Source organism: Microcaecilia unicolor, chromosome 1 (assembly GCF_901765095.1).
Source record: "Microcaecilia unicolor chromosome 1, aMicUni1.1, whole genome shotgun sequence".
Taxonomy (NCBI): Eukaryota; Metazoa; Chordata; class Amphibia; order Gymnophiona; family Siphonopidae; genus Microcaecilia; species Microcaecilia unicolor.
In genome coordinates, this window is record NC_044031.1 from 407,170,650 (window position 1) to 407,190,142 (window position 19,493).

Here is a 19,493-nt window from a genome sequence, read left to right on the forward strand (position 1 = left end):
AGGGAAGGCGGAAATGGAAAGAACTGAGCTGTCTTACCATGAGGGTAAGGGAGGAGAAGGAACAGAAAGAACTGAGCTGCTATATCAGAGGGGAGGGAAGGGGAGGCAAGGGAAGGGAAGGGGCATGGGGGAGAGAGCTAAATGATGCCAGGAACTGCGGGGAAGAGGGAGAAATACTGGACCCATAGGGTGGGACTCAAAGAAGACAGAGGAAAGCAGAAACCAGAAACTGGGACCAACTTAATTAGAAAAGTAAAATTACCATACAACAAAGGTAGAAAAAAGTTTTAAAATTTTTCTATTATTGATTAAGACTTGGCAGGGGTCCGAGAGAAATCTCACTCATTGGCCTTAAATCTCTAGTGGTGTGGTGGTAAATCTCCAGCTTTGAGATGGGCCACCCTTGGCATCTCTGCAACTGTCTGCTTTTTTTCAGAACTCAGCAGAATGTTACATTAATGGCCAGAAGGTAGAAGGATGGGTAATATCTGGACTTTTTTCTGTGTTTAAAACCCTTTATCTGCATTTCTCTACTTACCCATGTCCCGTCCCACCAACACAATGTCAGTGAGCCTGCCCTGCCTTTATCCATCTAAGTAGCTGCAGAGACTAGGTAGGATCCAGCAAGTGGGAAGAAAGTGGAGGAGGGAGGCAGCACTACTCACAGGAAGGGAGGATGTGTTATGGATGCAGTTTCTGTCCTGAAGAAATTAAATTTCTACATGTAATAGAGGGTGGAAGAGAAATGAACCTCCTCCATAAAATACCCCAATACATTTCTAAATGGGAAGTACAGTGCAATCCGCTTAAGTGCAAGGGTCTGGGACCAAAGAAATATATGCAGTTAACGGGAGCTTGCACTTAACCGTTGTGACCCAAAGAAGCTTGACATCTGATAAACATATGTACAGTACTGTTTATTATACGTACAGTATACAGTCTCCGTTAACTGACGTTACGCTTACTTGAAGTAATCAGTCATAGTCCTCTGTACACTCTTGTGTCTGTGAGTTCCATAGACTACGTCTGCCAGACAGTAAAAACTGTTATAGCACTGACATCCAGTGGCCTCCAGCATAGGCGCCCGGTATAAGAGGCTTGGGGAGGCTAAGCCTCCCCAGTCAGAAGTGCAGCAAGGGCGGGGCGGTGGGCGGACTGTGCGATCCCCGTCTAGTGCGGTATCGCTTCTCCCCCGCCGCTCCTGTCACGTCGGCTTTCAACTTCGAGGCTTCCGATCTTTGCCCCCCCCCCCCCCCCGTCTGGTGTGGTGTCGCTTCTCCCCCTCCGCTCCTGTACGTCGGCTTTCAACTTCGAGGCTTCCTTCCGGTAGCAGCAGCAGCATCAGCAATGATGTAAGCGCTGCTTTCAGCCTGCCCCGGAAGCACTCTCTGTACAGCTTCCCGCGTAGGAGGGACGCTGTCCAGAGAAGGCTTCCGGGGCAGGCTGAAAGCAGCGCTTACATCATTGCTGCTGCTGCCGGAAGGAAGCCTCGAAGTTGAAAGACGACGTACAGGAGCGGAGGGGGAGAGCGATACCGCACTAGTCCGGTTGGTGGGTGGGGGTGGGAAGCGATGCCAGCCAGCCAGCCAGCCAGCTGCCAGACCAAAGGGAAAGGGGGGTGGAGAGAGGAGGATGTGAGATGCCACATCTAAAGGGAAGAGGGAGGAAGGAAAGCAATGGCAGGGCATGGGAATAGGAAAAAGGAGGGGGTGGAGAAAGGAGTGAGAGTGATGGAAGCAAGAAGGGGAGGCAAGAGAAAGGTGGGATGCATGAAGGAGAGGAGAGATGCATGAAGACGCTGGAGGAGAGAGAGAGAGAAAGTGGAAAAGTGCAGGGGAGAGTCAGGGACATGCAAAAGAGCAGGGGAGAGCCAGAGAGAGATGGGGAGAGAAAAAGGGGACATGGAAAAGAGCAGGGGAGAGCCAGAGAGAAAATGCTGGATGGAAGAGGGGTACAGAGAGAGAGATTAGTGGAAAGATGGGGAGAGAAAGAAGGGACATGGGCAGAAGAGAGAGAGAGAAGCTACTGGGGGAGACCCTAGCTGTCAGACGGAGAAATGCTGAATGAAAGGAGGGAGAAAGAGGGAAAATGCTGGAAGGAGGGGGCAAAAAGAGGGAAGACACTGGACTTAAGGGTAGGGAGTGAAAGAGGAAAGACACTGGAAGGATGGGGATAGAGAGGACATGCTGAATGGAAAAGGGTCGAGAGAGAGAACTGTTTAGAAGGAAGGGGAGATAGAGGGAGACAATGGATGGAAGGAGAGGGAGACAATAGACAAAAGGATTGGGAGAGGGTAATGGGTAGAAGGATGGAGAGAGAAAGAGGGATGACACTGGATGGAAGGGTAGAAGAGAAAGAGGGAAGGTGCTGGACATGGATGGATGGAGGGGAGGGAAGAGAGGAGAAATCTGGACATGGATGTAGTGGAGGGCAGGGAAGACAGGAGAAATGTTGGATAAGGATGGAGGGAAGGAAAGACAAAGGAAGGAGATGTACACGGATGGAGTGGAAGGGAGAGAGGAGAAATGCTGGACATGGATGGAGGGGAGGAAAGACAGGAAGTACATGCACATGGGGAGGGGAGAAATGCTGGATATGGATGGAGGGAAAATTGCTGAATTTAAGGGCTGTATTGGAACACTTTGAGGGCAGATGCTGAAACTGGAGAAAGGATAGGGACAGGGCTACAGGTGGTAGACAGGACGCATAAGGACACAGGAGGATGGTGGACATGTTGAGAGAAAAAATATCAAATGGAAAGAAGACACTGGGACCAAAGCAAATAGAAAAACTAAATGATCAGACAACAAAGGTAGAAAAAAGTATTTTATTCAGAATTTATTAACTAGAATATGTCAGCTTTTGGAAATGTGCATCTGTGATATTTTGCATGTAAGTTTCAAATTTTCTAGTATTGCTGTATGCTGAGTCTGACTTCTTGAGGTAACTTTCCAGTTTTGCCTTCATATCTGTTGTGTCATGTGTTTTTCATGTGTAATCAAGGTGCAGTATTCTACTAGTGTGTAGTATTTACAGCCCTTTTGGTTTGTTTTTTTTTGTTTCACTTGGTTGTGTACTGGTGTTTTAGAGCCCAGAGTAATTACAGTGCTGCCTTTCCACGCATAAGGTTGTAGCTCGTCCTGTCCTTGGAATTAGTGCTGTTATGGTTTGCTAAGGTTATGAGTGTGTTTTTGCACAAGTTTGTGTATAGTGTTTTGCAGTGGAGAGATTGTGTATTGGCTTTACTGAGGTGAGACCAAAACATCGGAAAGGGTTTTAGAGCCTAAATCATGACACACTACCTCTTGAAGGATCTACATATAGTCGTTAATAAAAGGAGCTCATTGTGAACACTATCCACCCTAAAAGGGTGTTTTGTGGCTCTACATGAAAATTGTGATATTATGATCCCTTGTTTCATATTGTCTGCATTTTCCATATGGGTGGTATATTGGTGTATTAGGGTCTGCCTAGTGTTATGATACAGTAAGGTTCTGAGTGTGTTTTTGCACAAATTTGTGCATAGTGTTTTACAGTTGAGGGATTGTGATTAGTATATGCTTTGAGCAACCACTTTATTCTTTGACATATGATACATATCTAATATCTAAATTTAATAAAAGGTATTAATTGTGACTATTTTATTTTTACTTATTTTTTTCTGTTAATTGTGGCTATAAGCTCCGCCCCTGGCTCCACCCCATAACCCCGCACCATTTAGCCTCCCCAAACAGTTGGGCCACCGACCGCCTATGGTCTCCAGATAGGCTCACACGGTGTTGAGACTCTCCAGCACTCTTGCAAAAGTGACAGGAGGTTGTTGAATTTTGTCAGCATGTGCCTCACTGCTCATTTCATCATCTGTTTCATTATCAGTCGTTGCCTGCATGTAGGCGCATATCTGGACATCAGTGCTGTCGTCAGCTGTTTGTAGATCATAATCAACAGCTACGTAGTGATGAAACTTCTCTTCAGTAACACTGGCTGGGATGTCAATAGCCTGTTCATCTGACGCGTTTGCAACAGCTGCATCTGGTTCGTCCCTCTCCACATCCCTAACAAAGCTTGCCCGCTTGTAGCAGTTCACAATGGTTGCCTGTGTAACATGATTCCAGGCTTCTTTCTGCATATGTAGGGAATCCAACAGTGATAGATTACGAGCCAGTTCAACAGCACGTTTATCCTTGCCAGTCTGTTCATCCATAATGCTCATCAGACGACGTAGCACAAGAGCCTGATAATGTTGTTTGAAATTGGCTATTATGCTCTGATCCATAGGTTGGATCAGAGAGGTAGTGTTTGGTGGCAGGAAGACCACCTTGATGTTAGACAGCCTGACATCATCCCTGTGTGCAGCACAAATATCACAAAGCAACAAAATCTGACGCTTTTGTGCCCGCATTCTAGTGTCTAACTTCTTTAGCTGCTGCTTCCAAATTTCCCCAGTCATCCATGAACTTGCATTAGCCTCGTATGACACAGGAAGTCACTTAACATTCTTGAAGCAACTGGGCTGTTTGCTCTTTCCAATGATGAGTGGTTCCAACTTCTCACTCCCATCCATATTGCAGCAAAGGAGGATCGTCAGTCGGTCCTTCGACGTTTTACCTCCTGTAGTTTTGGCATATTTGAATGCAAGTGTTCCATCAGGAATCGCTCGCCAGTAGAGACCGTTTTCATCAGCATTGAAAATGTCACGAGGTGCAAACTCGTTCAAGATGGTAGGAAGAACTGAAACAACCCAATTTTCAGCACCAAAGTCATCAGTGTCTTGTTTCTCACCATGCTGTTTCTTGAATTTTATGTTGTTTCTCTCCTTCAATCTTTCCAACCATCCAACAGTGGCTTTGAATTCAGTTAGTCCAAGACTTTCAGCTAGCTGATTAGCTTTCTCCATAAGCAGTGGACCACTGACAGGAAACTGTCTGCTCCTCCCTTGAGAAAACCACAGAAGAAGAGCATCTTCTACCTCCTCAGCTTTTCCCACCCGTTTTCGTTTCCAGTGTGGATTTGTATTGTTTTGCCAGTCTTCCAGAAGCTGGTCTTTCTGCTTCAAGATACGTGAAATTTGACTGGGATTGACACCATATTCTTTAGCAATAGATGCTTGACTTTGTTTGTTTTCTAATTTTTTAAGAACTTCTATTCGTTCAGCCAGTGTTAAAGTCTTACAGTTGCACGACAACGACGACTCCAGTGTACACTCTAACAACATTCTTTCGCTTATTCTGTCTATGGCAGTTAAAGGGGCGGTAAATTTGAAATCTCGTTGGTTGTCACGTGCCAATCGGCTTCCATATTTTGTGCGCGCCCTAATGCAGAGTCTTTCCTGCAGAGGAGCGGTCTTAAACCATGCATATAAGCGAATCTTGCACTTATCAGTGGTGTGCTAAACCGAAGTTTGTCCCCATAGAAATTGATGGTGCCAAAAACGGAACCGAAGTACGGCATTTAGTTAAACAGAGCATGCGCTTATCCGACGTGCACTTAAATGGAGTGCACTGTACTTTCAACAGCTGCAGTACATATACACTAATTGATGTTGGATCTGAATATTATCAGTATACCTAAGAGATATAAAATAGAAGAGGTAAGTACTTCTTCTGTACAGTGTGTGATTTTTTAAAGCACTAGTGTACTAGAAAAGGTGCAGTAATGACTACAGTAGTCCTATCAACTTACAAATGGATATTAATGTATTGAGTGGTGATTAGACGGCAACTCTAGCTGTGAGGATCTAAGACCTGCACTGAGCAAACATCTACGGTCGAATATGGCAAGACAGATCAGGATCAAGTATACGTATTTCATACTACATTCATTGTTGGTTTAATCATGACTTGATATTGAGTGTGACTGTTGGGCACACTGGATGGACCGTTCAAGTCATTGGGACCCTTTTATTAAGATGTGGTTAGAACTAATGCGTGCTTACTGCAGGTTAAAAACCAAAAACCGCAGAGTGCGCCCAGGCGTCCTGTGGTAATTTTGGCATCTGCATGCACTTCCCATGTGCTGGGGGCATGTTTGGGGGCAGACATTAGGTATGCCCAGTGCTAATTGGTTAGCACAGCTACTTCACCATGCGCTAACTGATTAGTGTATGGTTAGCATATAAGTCCTTACCACATAGAAAATAGGTGTAGTTAAGGGCTCACACACTAATGGGAAAATTAGTGCATGGCTGTTATTGCAAAAATGGAAAATGCGGCCATTTTACAGCCACGCTAAAAATGGCCTCAGCATGTGAGAAACCCACATGCTAGTCATAGCACGGGCCATAGGCACCGACTCCGTGGGTGCTGTGGGTGCTCGAGCACCCCCAATAGTCACCCACCGGAAGTTCCCTGCAGGGCATCCCCTCTCCCTCCGAAATTTAAAAGTCACTCATCTTACCAGGGCCGGTCCAACCCAGTAAGCGTGGTAAGCATGGCAGGAGGGCGCCAACCTCTGGAGGGCGCCGCTGCACCATGTTTACCTTCGCTGCTTACCTCTGATCCTGGACCCCGACAGCAGCCCTGCCTTCGGTTTCCTGCTCCAGTACCCGCGCCGCCCTGGGGGATTTAAATATTGTATTTAAATTTACCTCTGACATTGCAGCAGCTGCGCAGCGTCAGTGAAAGTGCTGCTGTCCGACGTCTCTAGCTTTCCCTTCACTTGTTCGTTTCCTCAATGTCCCGCCTTCTTCTGATGTCATTTCCTTGCGAGGGCGGGAAACTGAGAGGGAATGAACGAGCGATGGGAAGGCTGGGAGACGTCAGCAGCAGCGCTTTCACTGACGCTGCGCAGCTGTTGCGACATCGGAGGTAAATTTAAACACAAGATTTAAGCCAGAAAAGAGGGTGGACAGGTGGGCATGGGAGCGGGAGGGCAGGGGAGAGAGGAGCATCGATCGATGGACATGGATGGGAGGGCAGGGCCCCAGGAGAGAGGAGAAATTGCTGGACATGGAGGGGAGGGAGGAGAATTGCTGGATATGGATGGATGGAGGGGGGCACGGGAGAGAGGAGCATCGATGGACAAGGATGGACATGGATGGGAGAGCAGGGCCCAGGGAGAGAGGAGAAATTACTGGACGTGGAGGGGAGGGGAGGGAGGAGAATTGCTGGATATGGATGGATGGAGGGGGGCAGGGGAGAGAGGAGCATCGATGGACATGGATGTGAGGGCAGGGCCCAGGGAGAGAGGAGAAAAGGCTGGACATGGAGGGGAGGGCAGGGGAGAGGAGAATTGCTGGATATGGATGGATAGATGGATGGAGGGAAGGGGAGTTGCTGGACATGGGTGGATGGAGGGGAGGGCAGGGAGAGAATTGTTGGACATGGATGGGAGGGGATGGAAGGGAAAACAGGAAGGAGATGCACATGGATGGAGGGGAAGGGAGAGAGAGGAAGGAGATGAGATGAGGGAAAAGGAAGAGAGGAGAAAAACTGCACATGGATGGAGAAAATAGGCAGAAGCTAGATCCACTGGACAGTCACGTCTGCGGAGGGCCCAGCTTTTACTTATGGATATAGAGCAAGAAAGGAAGAAAGTAAAGAAATAAATGGAAAGGAAGCCCTGGAAACGGAGTTAAGAGGACAGATAGGAGCAGAATCAGATACTGGGCCAGCATGATCAGAAAAACAAAGTCACCAGACAACAAAGGTAGAAAAAAATCATTTTAATTTAATTTTAGTGTTTGGAATATGTCCACTTTGAGAATTTACATCTGCTACATCTGCTATCTTATTTTGCAATGTATAGCAATGTGCTTCTTTCTGTTTTTCTGGTATTGTGCTGCATGCAGAGTCTAACTTCTTAGGATTTCAGGTTAATTTTTGAAGAATTTGAAGAGGGCTATCTCTGTTCTGCGTGTGTGACTTCAAGGCCAAGTGTCTGAATAGGGATCTGTTTGTTAGATTCAGAGATTTTGCTAACACATAGTTTTTCAGAGTTGACAAGACTGTCTGTTCTCATAATTCATGGTCTGTATGCTAATTTGGTTTGTGTCATTTTGAGTATAATGGAGCTGTAACAGCTTACAGAAATTATTTGTAATTAAAACAAAAAAAACACGTTATTTTTTTTTACTGGTTTAATATTTTCAATGATGCCATGGCTAGTAAAAGGGGTGTGACTACTGTAGGGGCGGAGCCATAGTGATCCCACCCCTGGATGGGTAGGGGCGCCGACTAATAGGCTGCAGGAGGGCGCCAGAAACCCTGAGACCGGCCCTGCATCTTACCTCCTCATCGGAGGAGTTACATCTGCAGCAGCAGCAGCCCAGGAAAAAGCGTGCAGGCAAGAGACTCAGAGCTGTTCCGTTTAGTCTCTCTGAGCTCTGGTCCCGCCCTCATTTCCTGTTTACGCAAGGGCGGGACCAGAGCTCAGAGAGAGCAGACGGAACAGCTCTGAGTCTCCTGCCTGCATGCTTTTTCCTGGGCTGCTGCTGCAGTTGTAACTCCTCCGAAGAGGAGGTAAGATGTGTGACTTTTAAATTCGGAAGGAGAGAGGGAGATGGGGGGGGCCACCCTGGAACTTGGAGGGAGGGGGAGGGGGCCTGGAACTGGGAGGAAGGGAGGGTGGGTGAGGGGGGGCCTGGAATTGGGTGGGAGGGGGAGGGAGGGTCTGGAATTGGGAGGGAGGGGGGCCTGGAACTGGGTGGGTGAGGGAGGGGGGCCTGGAACTCAGAGGCAGGGAGGGAGGCCTGGAACTGGGAGAGTGAGAGGGGGGCTGGAACTCGGAGGGAGGGACAGGGGGGCGGGGGAGGGGGGAGAGGAGGGGAGGGGGGCAGGAGAATGCATCACCTGTAAAAAAAAAAATTCAGCACCCCCAATCATTTTGAAAAGTTGGCTCCTATGGCACGGGCCACTTTTAGTGCAGCTTAGTAAAAGGGCCCCTTTATGTGCCATCATGTACTATGTTACAATGGGGTCCTTTTTACTAAACTGTGTTAGGCTCTGACACATCTAATGCAGCAAAACATAGAGTACTGCTGGGCACACTCAGGTGTCTTGTGGTAACTTTGCAATCTGCATGCTCTAACTGTGCACTAAAATTTTTTTTGGGAAGATAAAACAATGAGGTAGACCTTGTAAAAAAACCAATACCTTTATTAGTTGATTAAAAGCTCCCAAACATTCAACATAAAATGCCCGACATGCTTTTTGAGTATGTTGTTTTTAGATACTGAATAATGTTATTTTCATTTACAGTGACCCACTGCCCCTTATGCAGCCATTTTTAAAAAATTCTTTATAAGTTTTACATTTACATCCTTTGACATAAATATGGCAATATCAGAAAATAAAATACAAAAAAGGAAATACATACTTGTAACCATTTCTGGCATAAAGGAAAAACTTTTTTAAATTTGTCCACAATTAATTGAATCAAGATACTAGGTAATATAATATGAAAGAAAAAGGAAAAAAATTATTAAACGGTTGGGTCAAAGCATATTTTACAGCCAACGTAACAGCGCACTCTAATTAGGTAGGCAAATCAAGATGTTTAACACCTTCCTTCAATACTATGAATTCTAGCAGTTTCAAGGGAGTAAAGAATATATAATTAACTAATTCAAAGGTAACATGACATTTGCAAGGAAACTAACAAAAAAGTAGCTCCTAGTTTAAGCACTCTAGATTTATACGATAAAAATTCCTTTCTCCTCTTTTGTGTACTCCTTGCCATGTCGGGGAAAATCTGAATCTTTTGTCCCAAGAAAATATCGTTTAAATGGCGAAAGTATAGTCTGAGAATGTTATTTCTATCCAGTTCAAGAGCAAAAGTCACAATTAAAGTTGTTCTCTCTGTGATCAATTCCAAAGAATTCTCAAGAAATTCTGTGAAATTTAAGTTTGGAGTAACCTGAGGTTGTTCTTCAGAAGATCTCACTACTCCAGAGATATATTGGGCCTGTGTTACAGGGAGGTAACCCTCTACTGGGATCCCCAATATATCATGTAGAAAAGGCCAGACGAATTTCCTATTTAATATAAAAAGTTTATTCACTTTTTTAGTTTACAATTTTACTGAATACCATCAATTGGGTATTCAGGAAGCATTTCTGCAGTGGAAGCATATCTACACAAACAAGCAATATACAGCAAAGAAATCAGAATGCTTTATACAGGCAAAGAAATCAGAATGCTTGCTACCTCTTTGTTCTACCCTGCTTATATACTGTTTTATGAATAATCTTCTCCTGACATCACGTGCATGCTGTATGCAGGCTGTACCATACCATAAATCCTTAATTTAAAGCAGAACATATGCTACATCTGTTTTCCCTTATCATTCCTTTTTCTTTTCTTACAGACAGTCAGGCGCCTTGCCCGTTTTGCTTCATATTTCAGCACATTCTTTCTCTCTCAAGACATGGGGGAGGTTGCATTAATCACTGTCAGCACTTCCTGCTGCTGTGAACTTTTCAACTCTTTCCACTTTATATTTCTTACAATCCTCCCTTGAGACCTGCCCTGTCAGGTCTCACACTTTCTTATGTGCGTGCAAGTATTCTTTTGGGTCTGGTACTGGCTTCCTTTTGTCTGCGAGATTAGAAAATAGGACATTTATATACACACCTCTTCTAATCCACCCCCTCATTATTTGTGGTATGCTATGCCTGCAAGCTCTGTCTTTCCATCATCTTTATCATACGTCTTTCAATATTTTCTTCTGACATATTAAAGTTCTGTTCATTCTTGATTTCAGTTACCATTGTCATTAAAAGCACCCTGGCACATCTTTTGAAAACATGCTAATACACATGGTACACAGCATTAAACAGATTCAATTGTACTATAACTTATAGTCACACCATAGATACCTGTCATTCTTACTTTTCATATAAGAACAATTATAAGGATAATGCCCAATTGTATTAGCTGATGTGGCATTAAGAATTACACAAATTAAAAGCATATTCCAAGGTATTAACATTCATTGCATCAGTTGTTACATACCATTGAGTTAAAGTCTTATTACAGCTTGTTTTATTGCCACACTTTTCTTTGGCTGTGACATTTACAATCACTGTATTTCCTCCTATAGACCAATTACCTGTTACAATATTGTGCGTGTAATTGCACTTTATCGGGGGGATGTTTCCAGTTGCCATATTATAAATCAGACACCAAAATGATGTCTGTGGATACTTGTCCGTAAGCAAGGCTTGCTTATGAATAGTCTCATTTGTCCAATGAAGGTTTCCATCATCCCTTACACAGGTATTATTGGGATAACAGACATGATGCTGAGCTTTATCATTGTAGTCCCAAACATCATAGCTGGCAAGGACAAGGATGATGTCAGTCTGTGTGCGCATATAATACAGTCAATTAAATTCAACATTTTTGCTGCCGTTACAAGCCTGTTCTCATACGTATTCATTGTCCATCCTATTGGAAAACTAAACAGCAACAACAACGCAATATCAATATGTTCAGGGACATGATTGTTTATTCTTTGTCCATTTCAATATTATTAATTCGTCGAATATCTGATAAATGTATCCAAGAAGTATGACCTTCCAGACGGGCAGCGGTCTGAGTAAGGGCCGTGATAGCAAAAGGCCCTACATACACAGGATCCTTCCACGTTTTATGTGTAAAGTTCTTTCGTAGTACTAGATCACCTACTTTAAAAGCACAAACATCATTAGTAGTCCCTGCCTGTGATGCTACATTTGTTCAGATCATATCACTTGTCAGGTTCAACATAGGTTGTAGCTTTTGCCAGTACTGAGCTGTGCTATCAGTACTTGCTGTCTGCATCGGGAAGAAATGACGTCCTGTCTGAATTTGGAATGGGGTCAATTTTGTACGCCCATTAGGTTGGGCCCTTATTGTCATTAATGCTAATGGCAATACATCAAGCCATGTATATAATTTTCCCACCATTTCTTTATTGAGAGATTTTAGTAAGACTCTCAATTTTGTTTTTAAAATACCATTGTAGCGCTCTACCAAACCATTGGAGGTGGGGCGATACACTGATACTTTCCTGTGTGTTAAACCCATAATCGTTTCCATTTCTTTCAAAACACTGTTATTGAAATGCGTCCCGTTATCAGAAATTATTCTAGACGGACACCCATGTCTTGGCATAATGTGAGTTACCAGGCATTGTACCACCTCATGTGCTGTCTCCCTTTTACATGACTGTCTTTCTTCTATGTTTGTGCAGCGCTGCGTAAGCCTTGTAGAGCTATAGAAATGCTAAATAGTACATGGAAATGCTTCTATCCACCTTGAGAAAGCATCCACCCAAACTAACAAATATCTTTTTCCCTGCACTGGAACAATCATATCAGTGAAATCAATATACCATTCTTTTGCTGGGCCTTCTGGTATTGGAAGTGTCCCAGGCGATATTTTAGGACCTCGTTTAGGTATGTTAATATTGCATACCATGCAATTTTGCACAACCTGTTGAATCAAGTTATCAATTTTCAAAGTCCAAAATCTTTGCTCAAATTGTTGTTTCATTGTTTCCCTGTTCCAATGCATGGTTGCATGCCACCCAGTCAATACCTTAATCGCCTGGCTCATTGGCATGCAAGGTAATCCTTCTTCCTCATTAAACCATTCACTTCCCAATTGCATACATCCCTTCTTTAACCATTTTTCACTTTCCTGTCCCTCTGGCTGCCACATTTCAATCTTATCTACATTCGTAAGTGGCCCTTCCTGTGTCTGTCTAGTATTATACAAAATCTTTTCACTTTGCTTAACCACCTCCGTTGCTGCTGCATCAGCCATTGCATTACCTAATGCCTCAAAGGTTGGCCTTTCAGTGTGGGCCGGGGTCCACACAACTGCCGTTTTCCTACCTTCTCGTTCCCTTCTTGCCAAAATTTCAAACAGCAAATTCCAATATGTGTAATGTTGTAAATTTTTACCTGCACTGGTTATCATCCCCCTACGCTGCCATTTTAATATATGATACTGTAGTGAACTTGCAACGTAACCACTATCAGTATATATGGTGACATTTTGAGTCATATCAGTTTGTTGTAAGGCCGTAATAACGGCCAAAAGTTCAGCATGCTGTGCAGTATGGTCAGGAGGGGTTTTATATTGTACTTGCATTATCTTTCTTAGATTCTCATCTACCTGCACGCAGGCAAAGCCTGCAACAGTCCTTTCACAAGCTCCATCTGTAAACCATATCAACCCATCAGATAAGGGTTCAAAAGTAAGACAGTGAAATGTAGGGATTTTTATAGTATCGATCTCACCCTCTAGATCGACAGGAAAAAGCAGATCTATCTTATTTCTCTGTTCTTTAGTTAATGGTATTATTCTTATATCTTGTCCTAAAAGTACTGCTTGATATTTTTCAAATCTAGTGGCTGTCAATGCCGTCTGGCTAGGGCTCAACAGCGTTTAATCGTGTGGTTGGTATGTATTACAATAGGAACAAAAGGCATTTGTGCTCTCCATTTGCCTACTGCTGCCACAATAGCTGTCAGTAACTTTGGTATTTCTTTCATTCCCTTTTCCACATGATTAAAAGAGCCTGATAAAAAAGCTACTGGTGTATTTACCTCATTATTTTGATTAATCATAGCTGCCCAACTGTTTCCCATGTCTTTTACCCACAGATGCACAGGTGATTGTATATCTATTACTGCTAAAGGTCCTGGGGATAACAAATCCCTCACAATCTTAGCCAGTACTATCTTATCCTGTTCTTCCAACACAATTAGTGTATTCTTTGGTGTAGCTGCGGGCAGTTTCAAATGTTTATAAAGTCTCATTACTTTTTGTGTATAATTTGGTATCCATTGTCTGCAGTAATTTAACATTCCCAAAACAGCACGTAACTGGGTAACTGTTTGCGGTACCGGGGTTTCATTTAAAATAGATATAACTTCCGGTATAATGACCTTATGTTCTGCTGAAACATTTTGTCCTAAAAAGGTGACAGTAGACTGAGCTACAACACATTTCTCCTTGTTACATTTATATCCTAACTCTCCTAATAACAAAAATAATTTTCTAGTCCATTCCAGGCATTCTGCTTCAGTCTCAGCAGACAGTAGAATATCATCTACATAGACAAACAATGACACCGTGTCAGGCAATTGACTCCTGAAATCCTTTAAATCCATCATTAGTTGTTTTGAGAATACCGATGGACTATCAGTAAAGCCTTGCGGCATCCTAGTCCACCTGTATGCCTCATTCTGTACTATAAATGACGTCAAATCCCTAGACTCTGGATGAAGAGGTATTGAAAAGAATGCATTAGACAAATCAATGACAGTGTTGTGCGCATATATATTCTGGGTATGCAAAAGAGTAGCGGGGTTCGCACAAATTGGAAATTGATTTTTTGTAACCTCATTTAGCTCTCTTAAATCATGTACTATCCTTACATTGTTTTCCCCTTTTGGAACCGGAAACAATGGGGTATTGTACGGGGATACTGAAGGTTCAATAATACCACATTTCAATAATTTACCAATGTGTTCCAGGGTTTTGGATACTAATTTAGGTCGTATGGGGTAAGGGTCTTGCTTCGGCCCCTGTGCCCCTTCTATTAATTCTATCTTGTGGGGTTTTGCATTTACGGCTAGTCCATATGGTGACTCACTTGTACTCCAAATATGTTGCGGTAATTCTTCCATAACCTTTACTTTATTTTCATTATTCAACTGTTGGACCATAGTGAGCAAACTTGGTATTTCTTTATCTCCAAAATCTAAGCAAAGTCCTAATTGAGACAACAAGTCTCTACCACACAAATTTACTGGGCAATCAGGTGCCACTAAGAAGGGTACCACAGCCTCCCTTGAACCGTGCGGTTGGCATTCCAGGCGCACCAGAGTCGGCTCCGTTAGCCTTTTTCTTTGTTCTATCCCCATAAATCCCACTGTTGTTCTATACTGATTTGAAAGCTTAACTCCCTGTGGTTTTGCACATAACACAGAGGTACTCGCCCCTGTATCTATCAAAAATCTCACAGGAGTTCCATATTTGCCAATTGTCAATGTAATAAAGGGTTCCCTTGTGTCTAATCTGAAAATCATTCCCTCTTCCTGACACGGGTCGTCCGCTTCCAGTCAATAGCATTGGTCTGGAATATTCTGCCAAGTTGGAAAGGCATTTATAGTGCCTTGTCCCTGTACTGCAGCCCCTGGTCCCTGTGATTGCGTTGCCGGCTGCTGTATTGCAGTCTGCGGGGCACTCACAGGTATTCCTACTACTTGTGGCATTAATCCTTGCTGCGTCTGCATTTGTACTTGGGGCATTCCTGTATTCTGATAACATTCTGAAGCATAATGACCATATTGCTGACATCCCCAACATTGTACATGCGCCCTCCTGTTAGGTGATAGTCCTGATCCTTGCATCCCTCGACCTCTACCCCTTCCTCTAACCATGCCTCGTCCCCTTGGTTGGTATGGCCGGCTATATCCCGGTTGTACATAGTAAATGACCTGTGGAGGTGAGGCAGAGGGCATTACCATTGTTTCCTGTTTTTTGTTTCTATCCTGTTCCTTGCTTTCCAAATCCTTTAACTGCATAGTCATTAACTTAGAAGTTAATTTAGCCTGTTCTTTCTGTGGGGTCTCTATCAGTTTACGATGCACATTACTAAAATGCATCAACGTCTCTCTTATTTCTGGCCACGGCTTTGAGGACAGGGCAATGACAGCGTCTAAATTCTTACGCATATTATCAGGCAGTGTGGACATGAATAGGTGTAAAAATACTGCTACATTATGGTCCACATCCGCATCTTGCCCTGTTTGAGCCTTATACAAATTTATACATTTTGTCAAATGCGCCGAAAAATCAGTTTTAGGATCCCATTTATTTGCCGTTATGGCTGAAAAATCAATCGGGGTTGGATACATCACATGCAGAGCTGCAGAAAGAGCAGCCTTAATATTCCCTACATATACATCCCCATCTGCAGTATGTGACGGCAGACGCTGATATCCACACTGCACTGCCAGTTGAGAAATACTAATACCTGACGCTGCACACAGGGCTTTAAAATCTCCAATAGTCAATTGAGTCCCTGCAGTTGCCTGTTCTATCCCATCTAACCACATACGAGCTCCTTTCACTATACTGGGAATTTTTGCAACTAAAGTTGTAACATCTACGGGGGTGTATGGTTTGTAATGTTGTATTCGATTGCCAGCCGCGTCCACCCGTGTCATAACTGGCATGACCTGTTCACTGAAGCTGGAGGCCAATGCCCCACAGACTTCCTGCTTTTGTTCTTCTTCCAAATCACGTTTTATTTTGTGGAACCAATTATCCCAGAATTCCAATCCCTCTTTTACAAATGTTCCATTCCCTATACCCGGGCAATTTTTGTGGACAGCCTTTAATAATTCCTGAATGTCCTCATGTGTACTAGGACCATTTTCATCGCACGGCAAGGGGAGCCGTTTTACATTTAACAAGTGTCTAGTAGCCCCCCACCATTCCTCACCATATTTAGTACTATTCAGTCTCATAAGTTCTGCAGCCACATGCATGCCTCGAAAAATTGGCCTGGGGGGCCCTGGGGTTAAAGATGTTGGCATAGTTTTTGTTCGCTTATGAGTTGGGGTTGACATGGTCATGGGAGGCTCGGAATACATCCGCAGTCGTCCCTCAATTTCAAATTGTGTGGCTAGGTCATATTGTTCTGATGTAATTAGAGTTTTCAAATCAGGGTAAGTACCTGAATCTATATTAAACTTTCCTTTTTCTTTCTGTCTCACCCGTTTTTCCTCCTTTTTCTGTTCCCTAGTCCCCACATCACTGTCCTCATTATCCCCTCCCTTTTCACTTTCTGAATCACTGGGGGGGTCATCAAGAGCCGAATACCCAGCGCATGGCACAGGGCGCTTTGGCTTTGATTCCTTCATTTTATCAGTCGCCCTTATGGGGCACAACGTGTCCCTGCTAGATTCATACGACGGGGGATTATTTCTTTTATACATTTCTGCCTCTTGTTGTATCCTATCTACATCAGCATGAAAAAGATCTGCTGCTACAGAAAATAAATTCCAAATTGTAAGATGCTTCTCTAAACTTTTCTGCTTACTTTTATGTTCTTGTATGTATTTCAGGAGAGATAATAATTTTGGACGATCAAACGATCCATACTGAGACCAGCTCAAAAAAGAATCTTTTGCATCATATTTGACCCATTTCTCATGTGTTTCTTCAATCTGTTTTTTTTCTAACGGGAATAATTGTATGACATGCTGCAAAGGGGTACATTTTTTTGAACTATCTAAATCTAAATACAAAGTATATACAGGGGGCTTTTCTTTCTTATCTGCCCCTTTCCCTTCCATTTTATTCTGACTATTAAAATTTCTCCTATAAAGCCACAACCTACAAAAATATACTAATGCACCTAAACAAAGAAAATATACAAAAAAGAAAACTACAAAGCTAAACAAATATACCACTAATAAGTCCACAATGTAAGCTTACTCACGCGTCTTCTCGTTTCTTTTTAGCAAGCCCAGGAGTCGTCGCCCGTATGTCCACTTCAGTAGGTTGATCACTCCCACTTCCGTGGTGCACAGAAATCAGGCTTAAACAACGCTTGCTCTCAAAATCCTGTAAAAAACTTCGTTAACAACAAACACTTAATTTGTCATTCGTCTCGCCTTCTCTTTTCCGTGTGCGGCATAAATCTTCTGTCCTGCCGCGGTCGCCACTTTTGTAGAAAAGGCCAGACGAATTTCCTATTTAATATAAAAAGTTTATTCACTTTTTTAGTTTACAATTTTACTGAATACCATCAATTGGGTATTCAGGAAGCATTTCTGCACTGGAAGCATATCTACACAAACAAGCAATATACAGCAAAGAAATCAGAATGCTATATACAGGCAAAGAAATCAGAATGCTTGCTACCTCTTTGTTCTACCCTGCTTATATACTGTTTTATGAATAATCTTCTCCTGACATCACGTGCATGCTGTATGCAGGCTGTACCATACCATAAATCCTTAATTTAAAGCAGAACATATGCTACATCTGTTTTCCCTTATCATTCCTTTTTCTTTTCTTACAGACAGTCAGGCGCCTTGCCCGTTTTGCTTCATATTTCAGCACATTCTTTCTCTCTCAAGACATGGGGGAGGTTGCATTAATCACTGTCAGCACTTCCTGCTGCTGTGAACTTTTCAACTCTTTCCACTTTATATTTCTTACAATCACTAAAATATTTTTTAAGCATATCTATTGCTGTAATTAAAGGGGATTTAGGAAAATTCAATAGCCTCAGGTTATTCTTCCGCCCATTATTTTCCAGGTATTCCATCTTTCTTTCCTGAGTTTCTTTTTCTTTAACCAAAGTCACTGTTAGGTTTTGCAATTGTTTAACCTCATTTTCCATCTTCAACATTTTTTCATTTTGTTCCTGAACTTTTATAAACAAATTCTGACTAGTTTGCTTCAGTTCCATAATTTCACCTTTTATGGAAAGATTCATTTAAAGTAAAGTGTTATTTACCTCCTGGATTGCGTCCCATAATGAATTCATTGTCACCTGAATAGGTCTTTTCAATCCTCCACCACTCTCAGAAGTAAATCCACGGGAAGCAGGGACCTCAACCAGCGTTTGTCCCTGGTTTGTTGTTTCCTTCCCCGGAGTTGAAGTGCTCGAGGGTCCTCCTTCCACAAACATAGCTTCTAGCTGCTGTGGTCCCGCCGGCACTACTATGCTTCCGGGTTGTGGAGAAGCGGTGAGGGTGGGGGGCTCAGCATCGCTCCCTCTACACTGCACTCTGCTCCATGAAGGGGCGAGCCTGTCGAAGTAGATACCTGCACGCCAGGGGTCCCGATTCCGTAACTCTCCAGTGTCGCTTGACAAGAGGTTGGGGTCAACGCTGGTGCCGTGGAGGTAGGAGCCTGCGTTTTCCCCTTTCTTTTCCCCATCTAAAAGTTGGGGATAGAAATTCTCTCTCTCGATCACTATTGGGTCTCAGGAACTCCGAGATCCGACAACCGTTTCTGACGCCATCTTGATTCGGGTGTTCCCAGGGGGGTCTCCACAGCCATTTTTGTATTGGTGAAACATGGCCATGTCGGGCATTTTATGTTGAATATCTGGGAGCTTTTAATCTACTAATAAAGATACTGTTTTTTTACAGGGTCTGCCTCATTGTTTTATCTTCCATATTGGATTTGGCGGACCAACTGCCTTGTTGTTTTTTGACTAAAATTTTTTCTTACATTTTTTTGAGGGGGTATTAGGGGAAGAGAGTGGGTGATCTGTGCTAACCAGTTAGCACATTTATGTTATTGTATGTTAAAGGGCTAGCACATAGATAACACTGGAGCCCTTGCTGTCTACAAGATAAGAGGTGGTAGGTGCTCCTGCTTTCATTTTTAAAAATGGCTGCACATTAATGGCAACATTAGCATATGGCCATTAATGCAAACAAATAGGAAATCAGGGTTTTTATGGCTGCGGCAAAAGTTGCCTTAGAATGTGGGTAAGACCCACGTAATGGCACACTAAGGCCACTT

At 43.3% G+C, this 19,493-nt stretch overlaps 1 protein-coding gene across 1 annotated transcript in view; it reads left to right on the plus strand.

Moving 5' to 3' along the window:
- Positions 1-19,493, plus strand: part of GPLD1 (glycosylphosphatidylinositol specific phospholipase D1) — a 172,542-nt gene that overhangs the window by 137,246 nt on the left and 15,803 nt on the right.